The following is a 22,036-nucleotide window of genomic DNA, read 5'->3' on the forward strand; positions in this document are numbered from 1 at the left end:
TAATATTGCCACTCCTGCTCTTTTTTGATTGTTGTTTGCTTGATATATTTTTTTCCATCCTTTGACTTTTAGTTTGTTTGTGTCTCTAAGTCTAAGGTGTGTCTCTTGTAGGCAGCATCTAGACAGATCTTGTTTTTTAATCCATTCTGCCACACTGTGTCTCTTTATTGGTGCATTTAGTCTATTTACATTCAGGGTAATTATGGATAGGTACGAATTTAGTGCTATCATTTTGATGTCTTTTTTTGTGTGTTGTTGACAATTTCTTTTTCCCACTTAATTTTATGTGCTGAGTAAATTTTCTTTATATATTGTCCTTTCCTCATATTTGTTGTTGTTGATTTTGTTTCTGCTGAGTCTCTATTTTTCCCTTGTATTTTATTTTGATGAGTAGGATAGTTTGTCTCCTTTGTGGTTACCTTATTATTTACCCCTATTTTTCTAAATTTAAAACTAACTTTTATTTCCTTGCATCGCCATATCTTCCTCTCCATATGGAAGGTGTATGATTACATTTCTTAGTTCCTCTTCATTATTTTAATGTTGGCCTTCTTTTATATAATAACATCGCTGTTACCCTGTTTTGGGTTTTATATATATATATATATATATATAATATTGCTTTGTTTTTTTTTATTTCCCTGTCTGGGTTGACTTTTGGTTGCTCTGCCCAGTGTTTTAGTCTTCGGTTGATACCTGATATTATTGATTCTCTAACCAAAGAACTCTCTTTAGTATTTCTTATACTTTTGGCTGAGTTCTTTTTGTGTGGATTTCTTTTGTTTTTGCAGATTTTGTTTTTATTGAAACTATGTTTTTCTTCTTTATTGTGATAAGTAGGTTTGCTAACTTTCTTTGTGGTTACCTTGAAATTTACCCTTATCTTCCTAGGTTTGAGCCAGTCTGTTATTACTTGGTATTGCCTTGCCTTCCTCTCTGTTAGAAAGTTCTATAACTATACCATTTATTACCTCTTTTATTGTTTTGACGTTGTTGTCATTTACAGATTAACCTCTCTGGTTCCCTGTTGTGATTCTTTTGGTTTTGAATAGTCTTTGAGAGTTCTTTTCCTACATTGGTATCTGGCTGGTACAAGCTTGCATCCTGGATTCAGGCAGTGGTCTGATGTTGTTTGTTCTCAGACAGAAGGACTCCCTTTAATAATTCTTTTAGGTTTGGTTTGGTTTTTACATACTCCCTTAATTTCTGTTTATCTGGAAATGTCCTAAATTCACCATCATATTTGAAAGAAAGTTTTGCAGGATATATTACTCATGGTTGGCAATTTTTTTCTTTCAAGGTTTTATATATGTCATCCCATTGCCTCCTTGCCGGCATGCTTTCTGCTGAATAATCAGAGCTTAGTCTTATTGTTTCTCCTCTGTACGTGACCTTTTGTTTTTCTCGAGCTGCTTTCAGGATTTTTTCTTTGCTTTGGTTTTAGTGAGGGTGACTATAATATGCCTTGGTGTTCTTCTTTTGGGGTCTATCCTATACAGGGTTGGTTGAGCTTCTTGGATCGTCAGCCTTTCATCATTCATGATATTAGGGAAGTTTTCTGTCAGCAATTCTTCAGTGATCCTCTCTGTGTTTTCCATTTTCTTCCCCTGTTCTGGAACTCTGATCACTGGCAAATTTTTGCTTTTGATTGTCTCCCACATAATTCTCAGTGTTTCCTCATTTTTCTTCGTTCTTTTTTCTGATTTCTCCTCAAACAGAGCTGTATCCAAGTGTTTGTCTTCAATTTCACTGATCCCGTCTTCCATCATTTCTAACCTGCTCCTCAGCCCTTCTATGATACTGTCCATCTTGTTTATCTTTTGGATTTCTAACTGTTGTTTTTGTATGATTTCTAGTTGTGAATTTATTTTGACATTTTGTTGCTATATTAATTTTCCTGAATTGTTCCATTTTTTCTGTGTATTTTCCATGAATTTGCCTGCCTTTTCCATATATTTGTCTATTTTTTCCTCATTTTTGTCTGCTTTTTGCTTCAACTCCTGTATAGCTCTGAATATTAGAGATTTGAATTCCCTGTCAGGTAGTTCTACTGCCTTTTCTTCTACTGGAACGTCATCTGATGTTTTATTCTGGACGCCTGCTGGAACCATCCTGTCCTGTTTTTTCTATGTTTTGATATTGTCTGCTGTCTTCGGGACATTCAGTAGTTATTTTTGTTTCTTGATTGTAGATTTGTTTGTTTCGTCCTAGTTTTTTGTCTTATTTGGTTATGTCTGAGCAGGCAGGCTGTGTATTCTTTGTTGTTTGCTCGTCTGTAGTCACGATACTTTTCACCTCCTTTTGCAATGGTTAGGGCCAGTCACTCAGCTATAGTGCAGCAGGGCAGGTCCAACTGAAAGGGAGGGGTTGGGATGAGTTGTTTGTGGCACGTACTAGGGCCGACAGGGTGGGCCTGGAATCAGTGTTGGGCAGGTTCTTGTAGGCCATGCCTGTGCTGCTTGGAGGTGTGATGTTCAGCTCACGGTGCATGTAGGCAGCAAAGAGTGGGGAGGTTGTGATGTATGGAGGTAATATGGGCATGAGAAAGAGGAGAGATAAACAGGAGCCAAAAACAAACAAAGGGGAAAAAAAAGTGCAAAGGGAGTTTGCCATTGGAGTGGAGAGATGAGAAACCAAGAAATGGAGAAAGGAAAAAAGAAATAAAAAATAACTAGATAAAAATTTGGAAAAAAGAAAAGCCCCCAGGGGTCCCACCTGTGTGGCCATGAAGATCGGGGAAGTCTCCCAGGCTGTGCAGTATAGCCTGCCTAGAGGGGCTATAGATGTTACACAGCACCAAGTACTCAGGAGACATGGGAAGAAAGTAAGTATAGACAGGTAAGAACTGAGAAATGAAGAAAGACAGAAAGGGAAAAAGAGAGAAGAAAGAAAAAAAAGAAATACTCCTAGGGATCCCACAACGTGGCTGCGCAGATTGGGGTAGTGGCTCCTAGGCCTTGCAGTGCAGCCTGTCTAGAAGGGGCTCCGAAGTGCAAAAAGAGAAAGAAAACAAATGAACAAAACAAAATAGAACAAAGCAAAACAAAACAAGCAAAAGAAAAAAGCCCTAGGGATCCTACCAAGGTGATGTTGCGGGCTAAAGGAGTGGTCCCCAGTCAAGTGGGGCTTCACAGCTTTTCAGGAAAAAGCAAAGATGGCACATGGAGCCAGGTGTTCGAAAGAAAGGAGGAGGAGGTGGTGGGAGGCACAGAAGAAACCAAAAGAGATGGAAAGAAGGAACATCAGGTCAGGAATCTGGCCCGTGTGGGTGAGGTGAATCCACGAGGCCCGGGGCGGAAATAGTTGCCCCCTGGCCAGAAGAGTGTGGCTGGCAGGATGCAGAGGAGGCTGAAGGGGGAGAGGAAAAAGGGTAGGGGTTAAGAAAGCATATGTCACTCGTTACCAGGTGCTCTGTCTCCTGCTGGGAGCTTTGTGAAGCTGCTTTCCTGTACTCCCCATCCGCTGATCTGCGATGTGGGTAGGGCAAATCCAAGCGGCATGGACGCTGCACTTCCCAGCTGGCTGAGCCACTGCAGCAAGCCAGGAAGCTCAGAGGTAGAGCAGCGGGGAGAGGATGGGGGTGGGAAAGCGTGTACCGCTGGTTACTGGGTGCTCCTGTCTCCTGCTAGGAGTTCTGTGAAGCTGTTTTCCCATGCTCCCTGTCAGCCAATCTCTGACAGGAGTCCAAAATGGCCAGTCTGTGCTGCGTTAGCTTATAAGGAGCCTCCGCACATATCTCTACTCGCTCTCTGTCCTCTGTCAGTTTCTTATTCCACTCAGTGTTTGGCTTAGTTCTTTATCTCTTCATTTGACACTTCAGGTTCCATGAATGTTTGTCTCTGTTTAACTTAGTTCTTTTGGGTCTTTGCTGTGAAGGGATGGCGTGGAACTTCTGTCTATGGTGCCATGTTGGCTGGAAGGCCTGTCTGATTTCTTGGCTGCTGGCTTCCATGGCCGTTGATTATGGATCCAAGTAAAATGAAATCCTTGACAAATCAATGTTTTCTCCATTTATCATGATGTTGCTTATTGCCTCAGTTGTGAGGATTTTTGTTTTCTTTACATTGAGGTGCAATCCATACCGAAGGCTGTAGTCTTTGATTTTCATCAGTAAGTGCTTCAAGTCCTCTTCAACTTCAGCAAGTAAGGTTGTGTTATCTGCATATCACAGGTTGTTAATAAGTCTTCCTTTAATCCTGATGCCCCGTTCTTCTTCATATAGTCCAGCTTCTTGGAGAATCTGCTCAGCTTACAAATTGAATAAGTATGGTGAAAGGATACAACTCTGACACACACCTTTCCTGACTTTAAACCATACAGTATCCCCATGTTCTGTCCGAACAACTGCCTTTTGGTCTATATACAGGTTTCTCATAAGCACAATTTAGTGCTCTGGAATTCCATTCTCTGCAATGTTATCCGTAATATGTTATGATCCACACAGTCGAATGCCTTTTCATAGTCAATAAAACATAGGTAAACATCTTTCTGGTATTCTTTGCTTTCTGACATCAGCAATGATGTCCCTGGTTCTGTGTCCTCTTCTGAATCTGGCTTGAACTTCTGGCAGTTCCTTGTCAACATACTGTTGCAACCACTTTTGAATGATCTTCAGCAAAATTTTACTTGTGTGTGATATTAATGATATTGTCTGATAATTTCTGCATTCTGTTGGATCACCTTTCTTTGGAATGGGCACAAATATGGATCACTTCTAGTCAGTTGGCCAGGGGACTGTCTTCCAAATTTCTTGACATAGATGACTGAGCACTTCCAGCGCTGCATCCGTTTGTTGAAATATTTCAATCGGTATTCCGTCAATTCCTGGAGCCTTGTTTTTTGCCAATGCCTTCAGTGAAGTTTGGATTTCTTCCTTCAGTACTATCAGTTCTTGATCATATGCTACCTCCAAAAATGGCTGAACGTCAACCAATTCTTTTTGGTACAGTGACTCTCTGTATTTCTTCCATCTTCTTTTGATGCTTCCTGCGTTGTTCAATATTTTCCCTGTAGAATCCTTCCATATTGCAACTTGAGGCTTGAATTTAATATTCTTTTCAATTGTGAGCCACTTTTCAATAGCTTCCCCTTTCATTCTTCTCCCAGTCTTCGAAGTCTAGCTCAAAAACTATACCAGTCTTTTTCAAACATAGCTTCATGATTTTATTCATCACTGATTTCTCCGCCCAGCTCCTTCTGTACTTAATGTTTATATTCCACCACTTGTTCACTGTACATTACCACCTTTGCACTCAGATACAATTTATCATTAGGTTTCACTTCGCACTTAGGTCTTTTTCCCTCAATTAGACTATAAGCTCCTAGTAGTCAGAGCTCATGTTTTAAAATATAGCCACAGTATTTGGGATACTACTTGTCACAAAATATGTGCTTAATAAATATTTATTACTTAACCAAAATTTATATTCTAAAATCATCTTACAAAAGTAAAAAAAAAATACAGCATCCTTAAAACAGACATTTGATCTAAAAGAAAAGCTTAAACAAGAATAGTTTCAAACATGTTAACATTGTTGTGGTAACCATCCTTTGCCCCTCTATCACATTTATAAACCAAACTCTTCTTAGGAAAAACAATCCCCTTCAATTTATGGAATTCAGTCAAGGGTAAATGGGGGGGGCGGTGAATGAGGGGAGTGACTTTAAAGCACAGCCATTAAAAAAAAAAAAAAAAAAAAGCCTGTTGCCTTCGAGTTGATTCTGATTCATAGCAACCCTATAGGAACAGAGTAGAACTGCCCAATAGAGTTTCCAAGGAGCGTCTGGTGGATTCGAACTGCCGACCTTTTGGTTACCAGCCATAGCACTTAACCACTACGCCACCAGGGTTTAAGCAGCCAGAGGGGAGATGTTTAACTTAGCTTCTCAAATAATATATATTAAGAACTTGGCATCAATAAATACAATAAACACATTAAACCAGTAACACTTCCCAAGGTTAACAGGTAACATGAATGCATGTGTGTGTATTTACAGGTGTAATCCATTAACAAAATTAACTTCAAAAATGGGCCTCCATATAAATAAACAGGCCAAGTAAAATAAATATGTAGAAACTACTCTTTAGCTTGGGCTCTTCTTCAATTTCAAGAAAACAAAAATCTTGGAAAGAAAAGAATGCTTTCAAAAATATTCACTCGGCAAACTAGGGCTGTATTCAGGCACTGAAGATCAAAGAAAAATACCCCTCAGGTCAAAACTGGTTGTTGTTAGGAATTCAAGTGGTAGAGAGTTAATTTTGCTCAGGAGTTTCAAAATGTTGATGTGGTCATGCTTCAGCATCTTTTAAATATGATTTTGCTTTTTCTCTGGGTCGGGTTTTTCCATCTGTAATGTCTTCTGTATGAATTTAGGGCCTTAAACTCCTATTGGCACTCAAGGGTATTAAATACACTTAAAAATCAAAAGGCTAGTAATTTTACCTCTCTGGAAAAATTCCCATGCTTTCACTTTGATTTTTTTTTTTTTAAAGCTCTTTCTGAGCAATGTAGAAAAACAAAGTTGACTTCAGATTGGCTCTTTTGTGAATAGTTTCACCTATTAGTAGGAAGCAATAATTTACTTAGGGCCATAAGCCACTTGAAAAGTAATTGATTTGTCTCCACTTAAACAAACAGGTTTACCTGTAGAGGCCTCAACTAAGTAGGCTGCGTTACCAGGCCCTGACGCAAGATGTTTCTTATAACAGTTAACTATCACCCAATGTATATGAAAATTAGACTCTCCTAAAGTAAAACCTGATGCCCAGGAGTCGATGCTGACTCACAGCGACCCTACAGGACAGAGTAGCATGGCCCCATAGGGTTTGCAAGGCTGCAATCTTTATGGGAGCACACTGCCATGTCTTTCTCCCATGGAGCAGCTAGCTGGTGGGTTTCAACCACTGACCTGAGCACTTAACCACTGCACCACCAGGGCTCCTTCCTAAAGTAAACCTACCTCAAAACAACCTTGACTAGACTGCAGGTTAAGTCCTAGTAACAAAAAGTAACGACCCACAGGAAAGCAAACAGAAAAGCATCAACAAAAGCAAAATCTAGCCAAGAAAACAGCTCTATCTGATGAAATATTTACAAAGACAGACACTTTAATTTTTATTCTCAGGTCACATTTAAGAAATTTGACATTCTACATGCCTATTACATTTCTGGATTCTTTGGTAACTTAATAAGAGAAAATTTCAGTTTCAGCTGTTCTTTTGTTTGTTGCTTTCCTTTTTGTTTACTCAGCAAATATGACCAAAGCACTGACTACGTGCTACACTAATGTATTCTACACCAAAAAAAAAAAAAAAAACCCCAGGGCCGTCGAGTCGATTCAGACTCATAGCAACCCTATAGGACAGAGTAGAACTGCCCCATAGTTTCCGAGGAGTGCCTGGTGGATTCGAACTGCGACTCTTTGGGCTGCAGCTGTAGCGCTTAACCACTACGCCACCAGGGTTTCCAGTGTATTCTAGGTGATATAAAATATAGTGCTTCTTATCTGGAAATAATAATTATACCATATTGTTTTACAATGCTTTTTTTCCTGAGAAGCTCAATGTTCTTTGCTAAATTTTTCATTTGTCCTCACAACAAAAATAAATATGACATGTTCATTTAGCATTGGTATTTATCATAACAAGGGAGCCCAGGTGGCACAATGGTTAAGGGCTCAGCTACTAACTGGAAGGTTGGAGGTTCAAACCCACCTAGGGGCTTCATGAGAGAAAGGCCTGGCAATCTGCTCACATAAAGATTAACCAAAATCAAAACTTGTTGCTGTTGAGTGAATTCTGACCCATAGTGACCCTAGAAGACAGAGTAGAACTGCCCCATAGGGTTTCCAAGGAGTGGCTGGTGAATTTGAACTGCTGACCTTTTTGGTTAGCAGCCATTATCATTTAACCACTGTACCACCAGGATTCCCCCGTAAAGATTACAGCCTAGAAAACCCTATGGGGCAGTTCCACTCTGTCACACGAGGCCACTGTAAGTCTAAAATCAACACAGCAACACCTAATGAGAACAACAATTCATAATACCTGATTAGGTTAGGAGCAGAGGTCTGCCTTATCTCAAGCTGAATAGATTTAAGTCCAAACCTAAAGAGCAAAGCTCACACAAGACCTCCTGCTGAGTTAATCCACTGCATCAAATGTTCAACCTCATCTTCCAAAATTACTTTGCTAGGCCTATTTAGGGAAGATGAATGGGAATTGTTTTTTTTTACCTGTGAGTGTATATACAGCTCCCTTCCTTACCCTTGGCTCTTTCCACCTCGTTTAGGAAATCAGTAACAAATCATTCAAATCAATCATTTCAAACTCAGGCTTTTGATCACAAACTCATATCCCAATTTTAACAGGTAAGGAAGAGACAAGAGTTTTTCAGCACCTTTCTCAGAAATGTGGACAACCAAATGTTTGTTCAAAAAAAAAAACTAGATGATTTCAACTAACAGTTAAGAAGTTACTATTTTTAGAAGTTCAAGTATTGCCTGTGAAGCCCTCTGGGAGAAAACAGAGCACCTTTAAGTAGCTCAAAACTAGAGCTTGTTGATACGGTGCAGTCTTGGAAAGCTAGAAACAGAAACGCTACACGATCCAGCAATCCCACTCCTAGGAACAGATCCTAGAGAAATAAGAGCTGTCACATGAATAGACATACACACACCCATGTTCACTGCAGCACTGTTCACAATAGCAAAAAGATGGAAACAACCTAGATGCCCATCAACAGATGAATGAATAAACTATGGTACATACACACAATGGAGTACTACGAACAATAAGGAACAATGACGAATCTGTGAAGCATTTCACAACATGGATGAATCAGGAAGGCACTATGATGAGTGAAATAAGTCAATCACAAAAGGGCAAATATTATATAAAGCCACTGCTATAAAAACTCATGAAAAGGTTTAAACAGAAAAAAAAAACCAATCTTTGATGGTTACCAGGGAGGGGAGGGGTGGGGATGGAAAAACACGAAATAGGCAATAGATACGTGGTAACTTTGGTGAAGGGTAAGACAGTACACAATACTAGGGAAGCCAGCACAACTTGTCTAAGACAAGGTTATGGAAGCTCCATAGATACATCCAAATTCCCTGAGGGACCAAATTCCTGGGCTAAGGGCTGTGGGGTCCATGGTCTCAGGGAACATCTAGCTCAATTGGCATAACATAGTTTATAAAGAAAATGTTCTACATTCTACATTGGTGAGTAGCATCTGGGTCTTAAAAGCTTGTGAGCGGCCATCTAAGATACTCCAATGGTCTCACCCCATTGGGAGCAAGGGAGAATGAAGAAAACCAAAGACACAGAGAAAGAGTAGTCCAAAGGGCTAATGGACCACAACCACCACAGCCTCCACCAGACTAAGTCCAGCACAACTAGATGGTGCCCAGCTACCACCACTGACTCCTCTGACAGGGATCACAATAGAGGGTCCTGGACAGAGCTGGAGAAAAACGCAGAACAAAATTCTAACTCACAAAAAAAGACCAGACTTACTGGCCTGAGGCTGAAGAAACCCCAAGAGTATGGTCCCCAGACACCCTTTTAACTCAGTAATGGAAGTCACGGCTGAGGTTCACCCTTCAGCCAAAGATCAGACAAGCCCATAGGAAAACTGGTAACAGGGAACCTGAAGTTGAGAAGGGAGAGTGTTGACATGTCGTGGGGCTGGTAACCAATGTTCCAAAACAATACCTGTACTAATTGTTTTAATGAGAAGCTAGTTTGTTCTGTGAATCTTCATCTTAAGTACAATTTTAAAAAAAAAACCAGACTTAGTGGTCTGACTAAGACTGGAGGAACCCCTGAAGCTATGGCCCCTGGATTCTCTGTTAACCCAGAACTAAAACCATTCCTGAAGTCCACTCTTCAGACAGAGACTAGACTGGACTATAAAACAAAATAACACTTGTGAAGAGTGTGCTTCTTAGTTCAAACAGGTACAGGCCAAAGGGGTGCCTCCTGTCTGGAGGTAAGATAAGAAGGCAGGAAGGGATGGAACTGGTTAAATGGACACAAGAAACCTGAGGTGGAAAGGGGGTGTGTGCTGTCACATTATAGGGATTGCAGCTAATGTTACAAAACAATATGTGTATAAATTTTTGCATGAGAAAGTAACTTTCACCTAAAGGATAATAAAAAGAAAGAAAGAAAGAATGCCTGGTTTGCAAGCGGATGGTAATGATGATTCCACAACTTGGTGAATGTAATTAATGTCACTGAATTGTACACTTAAAAATGGTTAAAATGGCATATGTTTTGTTATGTATGTTTTACCACAATAAAATTAAAACAAAACAAAGAAAAAAATACTACAGTTTGATAATTACTTAGTTAAGTAACGACAAAGGCTGCTGGCTGCTGAAGAAGTCAGGCTTGTAAACCTTACCACACTGAAAAACAAAAACAAAACTAACAACCCTGATGAAATAAGAATTAACTAAGAAATACAGTACTTAAATACACCATATTTTTAAAGTGAATTTTCAAGTTCACTGACTAAATTCTTATAACGGTTGAAAAGGGAAGCATCTAACAACTGGCCCACAACTCTTAGACTAAACCATATGATGTTATTTGTATAGATCAAAAATAGGTAAATATCAGTAATTTTGTATTGCTCAACCTATTTCTGGAATTGGATTCATAAGTAACACTGTAAAAAAGTAAAATGTTCTTGAAATAAAATTTTGGTTTAAGTGTGGTTTTACTATATGTTAAAACTAAAATGTTTTCCCTTAGAAGATATCTCTAAAATCATATTGGCAGTCTACAACAAAAAAAGGTTTAATACACAACATATTCACCTCACATACATTTTAAATACATGATTCATAAAGCTGTCTATCTGTGCAGGAGCACAATGAGCAAATCTAGATTGTGTGGAGGACAATTTATCTTCAGCAAATGAGGAAACTGAGCTACAAAGCCTTGAAGTTGATTTGACAAATCAGAGCTGGAGCTAGGTCCTTAGATCTCCATTCTAGAAAAGTACTTTCACATCTTTTCTAAGAGAGTAATTCTATCTGATATTTTTGGGTGCTATTCTCTTGCTCATACCATCCTATCTTTATATAGTGAAACCTGTGAGAGCTGGAACTTGATGGGACTACCTTGTTTTTCCAGGTCTCCCAAGTTTTCTGCCTTTGACAGGATGTAGTCTTACCACTTTTCTATCGCCCATTTTAGTGGGGAACATTTGAGGTTTCCTTCTCTGACAGGCTTCTGCTTCATATAAGTTCTGGCTTTCACAGGTTTTACTGTTATCTTTGTATTTCTAGCCTTCCTTCATCAGCCCTGAGTATTTCATTCACTTCAAATTATCCCCTCAGTATACAAGGCCAAAAAGCCAAAATCTACTATCACAACCTTACTAAAAAACCTAACCGATCAATACTCCAAAATAAAGCCTGAACTCTTTAGCATGATAATCAAAGCCACAATTCTACTATTTCAGTTTAATTTTCCATTATCTTCCCCATGTTGGTCCAGCTTAAATGTTACATTCTCCAGTAGGTGTTCTGACACCTCTGATAGAATATTTTGTCCTCTGGTCCCAAAAGACTTTGTTATCAATTCATACTTGACATTTATTTTATCTCCTTTACTAGATCATGGAGCCCTGATAGTGCAGTGGTTAAGAGCTCAGGCTGCTAACGAAAGTTTGGCAGTTCAAATCTATCAGCCGTCCCTTGAAAACACTATGGGGCAGTTCTACTCTGTCCTGTAGGGTCGCTATGAGTCAGAATTGACCCAATGGCAGTGTTTAGTTTTTTGGGTTACTAGATCGTAAGTTTCTTGAGACAGGGAGCATACCCTATTCACCTCTATATTCTTAATTGGTAAAAACTTAAATATTCGCTAAAGAAACTCTTCAGACCCTCTGAATCTTTATAGAAAACGCCAAAGGCACCACTGTGGAAGGCAGCAATTGACCAAATTCGTCTTTTTATAGTGTGGTGTATAAGATATAAGAGCACAGGCATATCTTTTTTTTTTTTACACAAGAGATTCCCTTTAAGTAATTTGTACAAAATAAAGTAATTGCATTCAGAGAATTAGGTTTATAAAGGAAACCTGTGGCGAATCATTAATTTAGAATCTCCAGTTTCAAGGTCTGAAATGGGTCTGTCAAGTCATTTAGTCCTACCCTAAATTTTACAGACCAGGAAACCAAGTTCCAGAAATTTAAAGTGGTGAACCCTGAAGTCACGCTGGTATTTGGCAATGAAATCTGAGGCAGAATCCAAATTCTCTAGCTTCCAGTTTAGTACTGTTCTTTTTCCCTACGTCAGGCTCCATTAGTCTGTTAATTTAAAAAAATAAAATGTAATCTGTGCACATCAAAAATAGAAGTATAAGAAGACTGATGTTTGCCTTTGGATCAGTCAGATAGGATATGGCAGAATAGGAAAAATGTGAGTCGGAACTTATTCAGCCGCAACAGATTAAGTTAATCAGACAACTAAGAGAAGAAGCAGAAACCCTGGTGGCATAGTGGTTAAGTGCTATGGCTGTTACACAAAAAGTCAGTAGTTTGAATCTACCAGGTGCTCCTTGGAAACTCTATGGGGCAGTTTTACTCTGGCCTATAGGGTCGCTATGAGTCGGAATTCACTTGATGGCAACGGGTTTTTTTTTTCTTGGGAAGACAAGGAACAGAGGATAAAACAACAGAAAGGATTGAGAAAAACATAATATACGAACTAAGCCCTATAAAAATAATTTTACTTGCTCACATGTATGATTTTGGTGATATAAAGCCAATACAAGAGAGAATCAAGTCTTCATACTAGAGTCTTCGGAATGTCCAGTGTGAACAGATACAGTCATAAAGACTTATCATACCAAGTTTAAACACAGAAGAAAATATTCTTTGACAGTTACTAGGGTGGGGAGGGAGGGAGAGGGATATTTACTAACTAGGTGGTAGACAAAAATTATTTTATGGGAAGAGATGGGCAACACACAACACAGGGGAAGTCAGTACAACTGGACTAAACCAAAAACAAAGAAGTTTCCTGAATACAACCAAATGCTTCAAAGGCCAGAATAGCAGGGACGAGGGTCTAGGTACCATAATTTCTGGGGATATCTAGGTCAACTGGCCTAACAAAATGTATTAAGAAAATGTTCTGCAACCCACTTTGGTGAGAGGCATCTGGGGTCTTAAACACTAGCAAGCGGCCATCTAAGATGCATCAACTGGTCTCAACCTACCTGGAGCAAAGGAGAATGAAGAATACCAAAGACATATGGTAAAGGTGAGCCCAAGAGACAGAAAGGGTCACATAAATCAGAGGCTCCATCAACCTGAAACCGGAAGAACTAGATGGTGCCTGGCTGCCACCTATCACTGCCCTGACAGGGAACACAACAGAGAATCCCTGATGGAACAGGGGAACAGTGGTATGCAGATCTCAAAGTCTTATAAAAAGACCAGGCTTAACGGTTAGACTGAAATTGGAGAGACCCTGACGGTCATGGTCCCAGACCCTTTGTTAGCCCAAGATCAGAACCATTCCTTAAGCCAAATCTACAGACAGGGATTGGACTGGACTATAAGATAGACAATGATACTGGTGAGGAGTGAGCTTCTTGGCTCAAGCAGACACTTGAGACTATGTGGGCAACTCCTGCCTAGTGGAGAGATGAGAAGGAAGAAGGGGACAGGAGCTGGTAGAATGGACACGGGGAATACAGGGTAGAGAGGAGGAATATACTGTCTCATTAGGAGGAGAGCAGCTAGGAGTACACAGCAAGGTATGAGAGACTGACTTGATTTGTAAACTTTCACCTAAAGCACAATAAATAAATAAAAAGTTATCATACCCCTCTCCAACAAGGCAGAATGCTCTGCTCTACACATTCCTTGCCACCAATTCCAAGAGCAAAGATTATAAAACAAGCACCTACTTAAGAAAAACAAAAAAATACTCCTGGGTTTCAAGACTAATACCGCAAGTCTAGAAGGGGGACAAATGGGTGCAGCTTCACTGTGGTTCTCCATAGAGGCTGTTATTGGTGAATCAACTCTATTGGCACCACTGGCGCAGAGTCACTGTGAACAAAGGCCTTTTCTATAATGCCCAGCAGAACCACTAAAAAAGTCAAGAGGAGAATTCAGCAGCATATCACAGGTAGATTGCCAAGCCCATACTTGTCTGAGCACACAGACACCTATGAAGCCACCACCACTACCAACAGCAAGAGCAATGGAAACTGAAACAAAATGCTGACCCTTCACCATCGAAGCAAAGAGCTCAAGTTCTGGAATACCAGGATCCCTCCACACCTAACAAATGGCTTGATGCCATTGGCGGCTATCCCACAACAATATAGATAAGATGGACTTGAACGTTTTGTTCCAGAGGCTCCTGTTCTTAGCTCTACTCCATCCAAACCTTTCCGCTCTCTCCCTTCAGGTTTCAAGGCTCCACTCCACTTGTAGTTACTTGAGATGATCTTTAGCATCAACACAAGGTACCAACTACAGGTTCCTTGGGTGTCTGAGAACTTTGGAACCAGGGCCAGGTATATCTCCAGGCCTGATGAAGGCTTACTTGATCTGTTTTTAATCAGTTTGGGCCATATGGCTGTCACCTAGATATGTTTGTATGCCCAATGACTACCTCAGCACACTGTGGGTGGTCAGTCTACAAATACCGCAGAGTGAATGGGTGAACATCTCATGCCTGCACCAAAGAGGCAAATCCCCACTGCAAGAAAGGGACCCATGGTAGAATCAAACATAAGCAATTTTTCTTACAAGTATCTCTCTTCTTTCAGGCTTCCCCTAAATTATCACATGAATTCTGGGATTCTGATTTCTAGTAATGGAGAAAATATTGTACTTTTAAATGGTCTGAGTCCAAAATTGCCACAGAAAAGCTTACTTAAAGTGCTGTGACCCAAGGAAGATATCTAGTCACTTAAAAAATGGCTACTACTGGTCTGAGCAAGAAAATACACAAGATTCCATACATCAAGTTTGGCAGGAAAGATTTCAGACAACTTCCATCCCGCCCACCCAATCCCAAATAAATAGGGCATTTGTTTGTATTTCCACATTGGCTGCATGAATGAAAACACCTCCTCCACCTAGAAAAACAATCTGTAACATTCAGACATGGAACTTAGAGGGCAAACTTTTTAGTGCATGCTGGGGCACTAAGTACATAAAAAAAAAAATTAAAAAACCGTTGCTGTCCAGTCGATTCCAACTCATAAGGATTCGAACATTTTTCTTGACCTGGTTTGTTGCTTCTATACCTCTCAGAAATATTTTTTAAAACTGTCCTTCATTAAAAGTGAGAGTCCGAAGGAACCTTCTTCCTACAGCCTACAGCAAAAGACCTAAATGTTCCGCTCTGTTTAGAGGGGAAAGAGACACAAAAATCATTTTCCTTTACCCACTTTAAGTTTTCTGCTGTGCACCAACTAGGTCCTGGCAAAGAGTTAAAAGTTTTCTGAAGTTAGTTCCTGCGGTTTTTTTTAAAAAAAAAAAAAAGCTAGCTGCTTAAATTTAGACTCCGTAAAACAATACTGGGAAACTTTCAGAGTCTTGGAGAAACACTGGCTTTTATTTTATCGTCTTTTGTCAAATTGCATCACATTAGCCACGTTTTCTTCTCTTTTTAACCCCTCCCGCCCGGTTCCCTGGCAGATCCTACACATTCCCGCACGATTCAGTTACCTGTTGGGGCGGGACGAGGGGTGGCGGCGGACGAAAACCCCCGATGACTGTGCGCAGCACCCTAAATTTAACAGGTGGCTCCGGCTACCTCCTGCTAACGAGACTCACAGCCTCCTCTCCGCAGCGTGAGGGGCAGGTCTCGGGAAGGCTCAGCGCCGCCGCGGGAAGTCGGGGCGCCACGAGTCCCTCGTCAGGGCCTCGGGAAAAGGCGGTGGGGGCAGGGAAGGGTGTTAGGAGAGCCGGGCACCGCCGCGCCCAAGGCTAAAACGCGCCCCCAACCACTGTGCGCCCACAGGAACACCCAGCGTCGGAAAACAACGCGTTTCTCCCCAGCGCCCCAGACCTGGTCTTACACGAGCCCCTGAAACTCCAAAGCAGGCCACAAGTTTCTCAGGTATGAAATGCAGGCGGGTCGCCTCGCACTTCCCGACGACTGTCCCCTCAAGGGCTGTGCCAGTCTTCCCTAAGTTCCAGGGGACGGGGGGAAAGGCGATGTGAAGGAGAGGGAGAGCGCACGAGACAAGAGATCGATGCAAGGAGGGACAAGAGAAGCGTGGAAAACGCCGAGATCGGGGTCCTCACCCCTCTTCACCTGAAACCGTGGGAGCCCAGTGCTTCCCTCAACAGACTCCACACACGGCCCCTTCAGGGGACGTCCCAGGCAAACGGACCGGCTGCCAGACGCCCTCCTGTCGCTCTAAACCCAGCCGGAACCAAAGGTCCGCACTCACCTAGCAGGAGCCCCGTCCCCGGGGCCGCAAGTTCCCACGCGGACCAAGACTCGAGCCCTAGCGCCGCCGTCGGGGCAGCCAGTCAGCCCTTCTTCCCTCGCTCGCGCGCTTGGAGGACGGTCCCGGGCCACCCAGCCGCGCGCTCGCTCATGCGCGCTGCACCGCCCCCGCTCGCTCACCCCGCCGCGCGCTCGCCCGTACGCGCTCGCTCGGCCGCGCGCTCACCCGGCCGAGACCCAGCCTCCAAACGCAAACTGCGCGCGCCCGAGGCATTTAAAGGGACAGGCCCCAGCGCCATGGCTGCCCCGCGGCCGCCTCTGCCGAGGTCCTGGGTCTCGGTGTGAGGTTTCAACTGGGGACCATCTGTGTGAAAGTAATCCCTCCTCTCCCGGCTTCCAGTCTCCGAGTACTCACTCGGAGAAAAGCAATAGGGATTTGCGGAGTGAGACGGGACGTGTTTTTGTTTATTAATTACCTTCAGTTTTGAAAGGTTATTTATATTTATGATAATAATAATAACTGCCATTTATTAAGCACTTATTACCCTCGGACAAGATATTTAGCCACATACCTTCATTTAGTTCTTATTTCATTTCATCCTTAAAAACAATCTTTTGATTTCTCATCCCCACTTTACAGAGGAGGAAAACTGAGGTTCAGAGAGCTTTAGGAATTCATCCAGGAGCTTTGACCTCATTGCTCAGTGCTATTTTCTTCTTCACTCTGTCACTGTGGAAATATCTACTAAGCTTTATAGCTGCTTCTGGAAAGAGTTTCGTAAGTTGGTGAGAGTTAAGGTTACCAATGTTTCCATAGTGTGGAGCAATTTTGTAGGGAAGAAGAAAGCAAGAGTTAGAGTGTCATTGATTGTAGGGTTCGTTATACACTCAAACTGCAGACATTATATTCCAAAAATGATGTTTGTCTTTGTACCCATTTTACAGAAAACTGAGGAAGGATAAGTGGTTTGTTGCACACAAAGACAATCACTGGCAGCACTCGGGCCTAGCCCTAATTCCTTAGTCCTTAGATCATTTCTCTGCCATCACCAGGAAGTGATACCTGATTAAAAGGAGGAAAATTTTTTCTCTAATAACACATCGGCCTCACCTAATTCCCTGCATCTTTAATTAATGTTTACAAAATACTTTAATCTACCCAACATGCTAGTTAATTAGGCAAGTGTTATTATCCCCCTCTTTCTGAACCAAACCCACCGGGCAATCAGTTCCGACAGTTGTTAATCCTTGGTGAATAATGGACTTAAATGTTCTGGTTATGTTTTGTTCTTTTCCTCTTAAGTTTTGTCCCATATTGTGTTAAATATTAATGCATTTATCATGAATTGACTTAATAAAAGTTCAATAATATTAAAGACCTACGGGTGAGAGGAAATATAGGTAACTCCTGTCTTTAAAGAATTCACATAAAGAAAAAAAAAGCATTTTGATAAGTGCTTCATATGTATGTATGTTTTTATTATTGCTCTTTTTGCTTGGTTAAACTATTTTCATGTATCTTATAGGTGAAAGAATACATTGAAAGATGATGGGATTTGGGAAGGAATAAGGGGGAAGGAAAAAGGTGAAAACAGGGGTAGGAAATGAACAGGGAAGAAAATGATACAAAGAAGAAGGTTTCAACGAAAGGGCAGTAAGGGAAAGGAGGAGACCAGGCGCTGCTAGCACATAACAAATCTTTCTGGGAATTACAAACAAGTGGCCCTTCCTCTGGGCTGGTGCAGACCTAGACAGGGCCCGCGACTTGATTATCTGAGCACAGACTGGCTTCCAGTCACTGCTGTGCCCCTTGAAACCTTTGGGGCAAGGGAGCATACACAAAGGGACTAAAAGGCAAGAAAGTGGGTAAGAAATAAAAGAATTTAGAAGTGGGATTTAAAGACAGCTTTTTTTTTTTTTTTTACTGAAAGTATTTAGGCAATGGCAAGGGAGAAAAAAGGAACAATGAAAAATCTGCAAGGTCTTTGTATATATTGTTACTACTTTAAAAACCCATGCAATTTACCGTATTTCACCTTACAGTCATTTGCCTTTTTAATAAATTTCTTCTTGGTCTTTGTGAAGAAAATGCTGGTAACACATGACCATCAAATAGTAGACAATTATTCTTATGAACTTCGTATAAGTTAAAATTTAAAAAATTAAGCTAAAAGTTTTAAGCTAAAGGTGTGTTTTTATAAAAAAGTACCTTACTGTATAAAATTGATTTCAGAAACGGCAATGTCTGTAGTGACCACCAGAGGGAGGCAGACAGGAAAGGGGAAAGTGGTTGGTCAGTAAATTTCAGGAGTTTCCTTTACTAAAAAAATAGAGCATTTTAGAGCTGAAAAGGGAGATGTCAAAAGACACGATTTCAATTTATGCCCCTTCCACTTTGGAGATGTGTTACCTTGAGCTACTTACTTTACCTTTTTTGAGCCTCAGATCCTCATCTGTACCATAAGGCTATTAACATACCCTGTGAGTCTAAAACAAAATTTATCTGAATAAATAACAGGTGAAAAGAGCTAAAAAATTATGAAAATGAAGAAACATGTGAAGAATTGCCCTACAATTTTTGAAACATAAATATATACTAATTTAAAGCATAATAGTAGAATGTGTCATGGATTGAATTGTGTCCCCCCAAAAATGTGTGTGTCAACTTGGTAAGGCCATGATTTCCAGTATTGTGTGGTTGTCTCCCATTTTGTGGTTGTAATTTTATGTTGAGGGGATTAGGGTGGGACTGTAACACCACCCTTACTTAGGTCACCTCCCTGAGCCAATGTAAAGGGAATTTCCCTGAAGTGTGGCCTGTACCACCTTTTATCTCTCAAGAGATAAAAGGACAGGGAAGCAAGCAGAGAGTTGGGGACATCATACCACCAAGAAAGCAGTACCAGGAGCAGAGTGCGTTCTTTAGACCCAGGTCCCTGCGCCTAAGAAGCTCTTCAACCAGGGGAAGATTGAGGACAAGGACCTTCTTCCAGAGTCAACAGAGAGAGAAAGCCTTCCCCTGGAGCTGACACCCTGAATTTGACATGTAACCTACTAGACTGTGAGACAATAAATTTCTCTTTGTTAAAGCCATCTACTTGTGGTATTTCTGTAATAGCAATACTAGATAACTAAAACAGAATTATAATAGATATTAAATGGAATAGATAATAATATGTAATAGATAACCCAGAAAAGGATAGTATAGGTATATTTTAATATGTGATAAAGGGGTCATTGCAAATAAGTGAAAAAGGACTGGATTGTCAATAATGGAATTGAGAAAACTAGTAATTTTAAAAAAAATAATCAAAATAAGCCCTTACCTTTCATTATATGCCAAAAGAAATTTAAAACATTAAACAATTTTAAAACTAGGTGGGAATTTAGGCATATTTATGTAACTTCAAGATGGGGGAAAAGAGAAATGGAAAAATCATAAAGGGAACAATCATTAGACCAGATTACACAAAATTTTTCAGTTCTGTGGTGCAGTGTGTTTCTCATATGTGACATTTCTGGCTCTGAGTTTGCAATTCTCCCAAGATGATTGGTTGGCTTGCAATTCACCTGAAGTGATTGTTCGCTTTGCTATTCTCCTAAGTGGCTTTCAAGGATTGGTCAGTTTGCTACTTGCTTAAGGGATTGATTGATTTAAGATCCTGCTAGGAAAGCCACGCCTTGAAACTGACAATGAGTTTTCCTATGTAAGCACCAATCTCACAGAGGTTTGTGGGGACTACCTGATCAACAAGAACCTGGAGAGGAGCTTGTCCTTTGGTCCCAGAGTCCCTGTGCTGAGAACCTCCTAAAACCAAATAAAAAAGCTGTGATATGTGTCAAGGGCTGTCACACTAAAGTGTTAACACTGAAATCTCAGAGCGGCCCAGCAGAATAGAAGACTGGTGTGGCACAAGTGGTGAAAACCATGAGCCTGCAGCCAGCAAGAGTGCACAAGTCAGCCCACAGGGCGGAAGGTGGTTGTGGATGAGTTGGCCCACGAAGCAGAGCTGGGCATCTCTGGGCAGGAGGTCACCAACAGAGCTGGATGCCCTGTAATGAGGAAGCAGCCACAGTCCAGTTCCGTGCAGGCAGACTCCCGAGCAAAGCAAGGGGCAGGGCAGTGTAGGGTCCGAACTGTCCTGACTTTGGCAGTGGTGGACACCCCGGTTGTGCTGAGAGCTGTAACTCTAAGGCCAAGAGGGGGCTAGTCTTAAGAGCCAAGAAAGGGGCTCTCTTGAGGGCTGAGAGGTTAACCACAGAGGCTTGGTCATACACCATATGGGCTTGCCTGTAAAACAGTTTTGCCTCAAGAGCTGATGTAATGATGGTCTAACCCTGGCGCTGCTCCAGGGTTGTGCTAAAGCTGTTGGTTGAGAGCTGGACCATAAGCACAGATCTTCAAAGCCAGCAAAGAAATGCCACAGAGACAGAGAATGAACACAGCTGCGCCACATCTGACCTGAACTGCCAACACACTTGCTGAGAGAGAAAGAGACACCTGTTGACACCTGATCCATGGCATGCCTACCTAGTGACACAGACATGGACATGGGTAATTTGGGAAGGGTGAGCAGTTCCCCTTTTAGACATGAGCAGGTTCCTCCCCTGTGGTGCTAAGGGTACTTGGAGGGGTGGAGGGGACTAGTTCAACTCAAATCTATTCGTATTGTTTACTGGTTGCTTCCTGTAAGTAATCTGTTCCTGTTGTTTACCATCTACAAATAATAATAAAACAAAAACCAAACTCATTGACATCAAGTCGATTCTGACTCATAGCGACCTTATAGGACAGAGTAGAGCTGCCCCATAAGATTTCTCAAGTGGCTGGTGGATTCCAACTGCTGACCTTTTGGTTAACAGCCAAGCTTTAATCCATTGCGCCACCAGAACTCCATAAATAATAATAATGGCTTTCAACTGTTAACACTTTGTAAAGTATCTTTGTGTGTATGACCCAACTGGATAGGATAGTAGAGTCCTTGTACTAGCAGTCTCATGATTGCTTGGGATTTGGAGTACAACCTGGGTGTATGTACATGCATACATATACATACACAAATCCTGACAACTAAATTTAAATTTTAAAATATTAAAATTGTTTTGAAAATATTTTTTAAAAAGAGAAGAGACTACAAAACCATAACAAATCTGACAGTAAATCATATCCTTAATTCAAGAGTATACACAAATTGATAAGAAAATTGAGATCTGAATGGAAAATTTTCATCAAAGAGGAAATAAAAATTTTAAAAATGGCTGAAAGCAGAGAACACCAGAAAGATGTTCACCTGTGTTTTATTGACTACTCAAAGGCATTCGACTGTGTAAATATAACAAATTAGTGGTAACATTGCAAAAAATGGGAATTCCAGAACACTTAATTGTGCTCATTCGGAACTAGTACATAGACCAAAAGGCGGTCGTTCAAATAAAACAAGGGATACTGCGTGGTTTAAAGTCAGGAAAAGTGTGTGTCAGGGTTGTATCCTTTCACCGTACTTATTCAATCTGTATGCTAAGCAAATAATCCTAGGAGCTGGACTATAGAAGAAGAACGGGGCCTCAGGATTGGAGGAAGACT

General features: G+C 41.1%; 1 protein-coding gene across 2 annotated transcripts in view; it reads right to left on the reverse strand.

Annotated features, from left to right (window-relative positions):
- PROSER2 (proline and serine rich 2) overlaps positions 1–16,639 on the reverse strand; it is a 67,046-nt gene extending 50,407 nt beyond the window's left edge. Inside the window, exon 1 of one of the 2 annotated variants that reach the window (XM_049885085.1) lies at positions 16,454–16,639. The gene's annotated coding sequence lies outside the window, so the exon portion shown is untranslated. The other variant, XM_049885086.1, reaches the window with a different exon arrangement.
- Positions 16,640–22,036: the final 5,397 nt, after the last annotated feature.

Source organism: Elephas maximus, chromosome 4 (assembly GCF_024166365.1).
Source record: "Elephas maximus indicus isolate mEleMax1 chromosome 4, mEleMax1 primary haplotype, whole genome shotgun sequence".
In the NCBI taxonomy this organism is placed as follows: domain Eukaryota; kingdom Metazoa; phylum Chordata; class Mammalia; order Proboscidea; family Elephantidae; genus Elephas; species Elephas maximus.